This window comes from Stenella coeruleoalba, assembly GCF_951394435.1.
Source record: "Stenella coeruleoalba genome assembly, chromosome: 4".
Taxonomy (NCBI): domain Eukaryota; kingdom Metazoa; phylum Chordata; class Mammalia; order Artiodactyla; family Delphinidae; genus Stenella; species Stenella coeruleoalba.
In genome coordinates, this window is record NC_137149.1 from 74120488 (window position 1) to 74127294 (window position 6807).

The window sequence follows — 6807 nt, forward strand, 5'->3', positions numbered from 1 at the left end:
GGTTATTTGAGAAAAATACGGAGGACTTAAATGATCTTCAAGAATCACAGAATACTTTTTACACACATATGCAGAAAAGAAAATTGTTATATATACACTACCAAATGTAAAATAGCTAGCTAGTGGGAAGCAGCTGCATCACACAGGGAGATCAGCTCTGTGCTTTGTGACCACCTAGAGGGGTGGGATAGGGAGGGTGGGAGGGAGATGCAAGAGGGAGGGGATATGGGCATATATGTATACATACAGCTGATTCACTCTGTTGTACAGCAGAAACTAACACAACATTGTAAAGCAATTATACTCCAATAAAGATTTTTTTTAAATTAATTAATTAAACTAAATTTAAAAAAAAAGAAAAAATTGTTGAAGGGCACACATGAAACTTAAAAATAATTACTACTGAGGACCAGGATGGAAATGGTAGATAGAAGAGGTTTCATTTATTACTCTATGCTCTTTTATATTTTTTAGTATTTTCATTGATAATTGATCATTTAAAATCATAATTTAAATAATAATAAACATGATATATTTTGGATTTTTAGAAAGCTATTAAAGGCCATCCTCATCCTCTCTAATTTGAAGGTATCTTTATTAACATCTCATTTGCCCAGGTGGGTAAGAGAATATGAACAGAAGTGTTTGCCCTTCTCTCTCCTGCTTAGAGGGCATGGAGTAGTTCTCCTGGAATACTCCCTGTTTCCTCATGGGTTTCATGGTGGTGCCAAAGCAGGAGCTTGACCCCAGAAAAGCCATAACTTATCAATAATAATTCATTTAAAAAGCTCAAATGAATTATATACCTGCTGTGCAAAATGTTTCCTTATACATTATCTCGTTTTCTCTTCAAAATAATCCTATGAGACTCGGAAATTTCAAGTATCTTTGACAGCCCACATAGCGAGTGAATGGAAGTGCCAGGATTTAAATCTACATCTTTCTGGCTTCACAAACCAGTGTCCTACAATGGAAAGAAATTCAAATCGTGAAACCATCAGGAAATTTGAACAGTAAGTGGTTATCCATCTAAGTTGGTAAACCAGTGTCCTACAATGGAAAGAAATTCAAATCGTGAAACCGTCAGGAAATTTGAACAGTAAGTGGTTATCCATCTAAGTTGGTAACATTTCTGCTGATATAACCCTCTCTTCTTGAGATTCACTCTATTAGTCAAAGTCCACATCCGCAAATCTCTTTGAGGCAAGTGTTTCTCTACCTTGGGCTTCTGCTGAAACTGCTGGGGGACGATGGCTCCCCAGGTATCTTAGAAACTCAATTGTTTGACCAAATAATCCTAAGACAAGACCTTTAATCTTTCTGCTAAACTTTCTGCCTCCAGGATCAAATATTTTCCTTCTAGCCCTCACTGGCAGGCTTCTCAAATGCCATCATGATTTTGCTAACAACCTCATCAATATTCTTTTTTTTACATACAATTTCTTCCACACATACATACTGTAATAGTTTAAATTTTTTGTATGGAGAAGTTTCAAGATACAGGGTTTGGTCCATATTACTTTTTTTTTTTAATTTTGCATTGATCAATTGCAATTTTTCATTGATGCCTGTTCCACTCTTCAGCATACGTCCTTTCTTCATAATAAGCTCCTAAATAACTATTCCCGTGACTGAAAAGGGGGAAAATCCTTCAAAATATATCCCCCATAACTGTGAAGGGGGAAGAATCTTCAAAATATAATAGGTGATTTTTCACATATATATAAAATAATACCTTACGTGTAAAGGCTGCCATTGTTTTTTTAATCGATTTCCTATGGAGTAACGTACTGTATTTAGTTTCAAATGGCTTGTTCTAAAGATATTTTCCTCTTCCAGTTTCCCATATTTGTTTGAAGGGGAAGTACAATGATGTAGTGGACGAGTGGGAGCTCTGGCGCCAGATGAACCGAGATTAGAATCTCAGCTCTGCTACGTGGGCAATTTTAACTGTGCTCAGCCCCAATTTTCTTTTTTAAATTTTATTCTACTTAAAAAAAAATTTACTGTGGTAAGAACACTGAACATGAGCTTTATCCTCTTCATAGATGTTTTAAGTGTAGAATATAGTATTATTATCTACAGGCACAATGTACAGCAGACCTCTAGAACTTATTCATCTTGCATAACTGAAACTTAATTCTACCAAACATTTAAAGAAGAATTAACACCAATCCTTCTAAACTTTTCCAAAAAAAAAAAAATTGTAGAGGAGAGAACATTTCCAAACTTATTTTATGAAGTTAGCATTACTCTGATACTAAAGCCAGACAAAGACACCACAAGAAAAGAAAACTGCAGGCCAATATCCCTGATGAACATTGATGCAAAAATCCTCAACAAAATACTAGGAAACTGAATTCAACAGCACATTAAAAGGATCATACACCATAACCAAGTGGGACTGATCCCTGGGATGCGTGGATGGCTCAACATATGAAAATCAACTAATGTGATACACCACATTAACAGAATGAAGGATGAAAATCACATGATCATCTCTTCAATATCCCTTAGGTTTTCACTAACAAGCTTCTCAAAGGTCTTACAACCTCTTCCAACTGCTGCACTTGAAAGCCACTCCCACATTTTTAAATGTTTATTGTGGCGACACCTCACTTCCAGGTACCAAAACCTGTGCTAGTTTTCTATTGCCACATAACAAATTACTCCAAAGTCTAGTGGCTTCAAACCATAGGCGTTTATTATTGCGGAGTCTTTGTGGTTCAGGAGTGTGGGAGCAGTTTAGCTGGGTCTTTCTAGTTCCAGGTCTCTCATAAGGTTACAGAAAAGATGTCAGCCTGGGATGCAGTCATGTGAAGGCTTGATTAGGGCTGAAAAATCCATCTCTAGTGTGACTCACTCGCATGACTACGGCAGAAGAATTCAGATCCTCATTGAACGTTGGGAGTCTCCATAGGGCTAGGGCTACTTGTGCCCTCAGATATGGAAGTTGGTTTTCCCAGAGCAAGTGATCCAAGATAGCAAGGTGGAAGCCACAGTGTCTTTTATGACCTAGAACTGGAAGTCATATATGACCATGTCCACAATATCCTATTATACAGTTCAGCCCTGTTCACAGTCTGAGGACGTTAATACCCAGGGTTTAAATACAGGAGACAGGGTCATTGGGGATCATCAAGGATTTGACTGTAATTTCTCTTATTAGTGTTATATAGTTTTCAGCATTCAAATCTTCACCATATTTTGATAGATTTACCCCAAAGTATTTCGTGTTCATTGATGCCGCTGTAAGTTCTAATTTCCAATTTTTTTTGCCACTATATAAAAATACAATTATTTTTTGTATATCCTAGTACCCTGTGCCCTTGTTAGACTCACATATAAGTTCTAGTAGCTTTTTGGTAGATTCTTTAGGATTTTCTTTGTAGACAATCATGTTTCTGTGAATAAAGACAATTTTATTTCTTCCTTTCTAATCTGTATGCTTTTCATTTGTTGGCTTCTTATATAGGCTACAATCTCCAATATAATGTCAAATAGAAGTAATAAGAGTAGACATCCTTGCCTCAAATCCATGCTTGAGAAGAAAGCAGGCAGTCGCTCATCATTAAGTATGACATTATAAGTTTTGCATAGATTCCTTTTATCAGGCTGAAGAAATTCCTTTCTAGTCCTAACTTATTAGACGTTATTACGAATGTTGAATTTTGTCAAATGCTTTTTCTGAATCTGTTGAGACGATCCTATGGTTGTTCTGGCAAATTGCATTTATTGATTTTTGAATGTTGAACCAAACTTGCATCCCTGGGAGAAACCACACTTGGACATGATATGTTATCTTTTCTATATATAGTTAGATTTGGTTTGATAATAAAATTTTTTTAAATCCATGTTTAGGAGGGATATTGGTCTACAGTTTACTTTCCTTGTAATAACATTTTCTGTTTTTTTTTTTAAACCATGGTAAATCATTTAGTTGGGAAGGGTTCCCTTCTCTTCTATTTTTCTGGGCCATATATATTTACAGGTGAAATGATACCATCATCTTGGATTTGTTTAAAAATAATTTGGAATGAAGGGAGGGATGGATGTGAATACAGATAAAATGAGATAGGCCAGGAGTTGATAATTATTGAAGTTTAGCAATCAGTGTATTTTCAATATAAAATTGAAAAATTTCAATAATAAAATATTTTCAATAATTTTCAATAATAAAATACTTTCTCTTAGAAATGTGTCCTTTCCACAGCTCTATCCTACTTTCTAGTAATATGGTAGAGAAAAGGGTGCCCTAAAATTTCAGCAAAGAGTAAAGCAGAAGCCCAGATGCTGAGAGTTCCCAAATCGTTTTAAAGACTGTCCTGACCATTAGCATCCAAATGTGTACTAAGAGGAGAGTAGGATAAATCAATTATAGCTTCAGTTTAGATGTAGGATTTATGACAGTCTTAATTTCTTCGTTATTTCTCCAACTTAGCTTTGAAAAATTCTATCCTGCAATGCAATGGTTGTCAAGCCTTAATGTGCACGAAAATCACCTGGAGGGCTTCTTAAAACAGATTGTTTAAGGCAGTGAAACTATTCTATGTGATACTGTAATGGTGGATTCATGTCATATATTTGTCAAAACCCATAGAACGTACACCCCTAAGAATGAACCTAATGTGAACTAGGGACTTTGGGTGATCATGATGTGTCAATGCAGTTTCATCAGCTATAACACATGTACCACTCTGGCAGGGGATGATGTTGAATATAATTAATCCCCCAACTGTAACTATCAATATCTCCCACCAGAGGCTGTAATGGGTGGACAGGGGGTATGTGGGAACTCTCTGTACTTTCTGCCCAGTTTTGAGGTGAACCTAACACTGCTCTAAGAAAATGAAGTCTAATTAAAAATCAACAACAAAGACACAGGTTGTTAGACTCCATCCTCAGAGTTTCTCATGCAGTAGATGCGGGGTAGAGCCGAAAAATCTGCATGTCTAACAAGCGCCCGGGTGATAATGATGATGTTGATCCAACAACCATGAGAGAACTTCTGCTTTAATATAAAGCCTCAGATTTCAGAAATTCCAGCTTTCTCACAATTTACATCCTGGATCCAATCCAAATAGAATATTATTTAGTTCACAAGCTACACTGACTCTCAATTCTGTTTGTTTCATTTTGCCAAACTTTGTTTGAATACCAACCATGTACCAGGTCTTCTGCTAGCCTCTGGAGATACAAGGACAAGGATACATATTCATGCATTGTCCCTAACATTGAAGATTTTATAGTCTGATGTCCTTATCTTTAATCCTGCTTATTAATTTTATAGAATATTTTGTTTGATTTTTATCTAAGCTGTTTCACTTGTAGTAGATTATTTTTACATTTGTTGTGGTAAGTTAAATTAACAGTTGAGTTCAGCTGGTAGTATAAAATATTACAGGTTTTTTTCCTACATCTTGGTCTTAGAGCCCAAGTGCTCCTAAGCTTCTCCCAGAAGAGACCTTAGAAATCATCTTATTCATTCGCCCACCCCCATTTTACAGTTGAGGAAACAGAAGCCCAGAAAGATGTGACAACCTTCCCAGGGTCACCAAGGTAGTAAGTGACAGAGCTAGAACTAAATCCAAGTCATTGGACTCTGAATATGGTAATCGTCCCATGACATCTGGCCTCATGACTTAAATTCCAACAACAAGGAAAATTATGGATTCCCATATCTAGGAAATTCACAAATTTCAGTGGAATTTCATGATTACATTAAATTATTGATGATCTTTGTGAACTAAAGGAGACAATGTGGAGAGAAAAAGAAGAAAGACTGGAGTCGTGGTGGTCATTGTCATGATGGCATTAGTAGTGCAGTAAAGTGTAGCAGTAATAGATGACTTCTTATGTGCTGTGTACTGTGACTTTCTTAGAACATTCACTCTTCTCAATAACCCCATGAGATATGTACAATTATTACGCCCATTTTACAGATGAGGAAATTGAAGCACAAAGAAGTATAGTAGTTTGCCCAAAGAGACATGGCATTTGCACTAAATTCTGTCTAATGGTCTTGAATATAATTAATCCCCCAACTGTAACTAAATTCTGCTAGGAGGAAAATTTAAGTAAGATTTAACCACTGTATAAAGTTTCACAGTTCTTCAAAGCCCCCAATCCCTTTTGGATAGCTTAACAACCTTCCAAGACTGAACCAGGAATAGAAAATATAAACAGACCAATCACAAGCACTGAAATTCAGACTGTGATTAAAAATCTTCCAACAAACAAAAGCCCAGGACCAGATGGCTTCACAGGCGAATTCTATCAAACATTTAGAGAAGAGCTAACACCTATCCTTCTCAAACTCTTCCAAAATATAGCACAGGGAGGAACACTCTCAAACTCATTCTATGAGGCCACCATCACCCTGATACCAAAACCAGACAAAGAGGTCACAAAGAAAGAAAACTACAGGCCAATATCACTGGTGAACATAGATGCAAAAATCCTCAACAAAATACTAGCAAACAGAATCCAACAGCACATTAAAAGGATCATACACCATGATCAAGTGGGGTGTATCCCAGGAATGCAAGGATTCTTCAACATAAGCAAATAAATCAATGTGATAAACCATGTTAACAAATTGAAGGAGAAAAACCATATGACCAGCTCAATAGATGCAGAAAAACATTTTGACAAAATTAAACACCCATTTAAAAAAAACCCTCCAGAAAGTAGGCATAGAGGGAACTTACCTCAACATAATAAAGGCCATATATGACAAACCCACAGCCAACATCATTCTCAATGGTGAAAAAGTGAAACCATTTTCACTAAGATCAGGAACAAGAT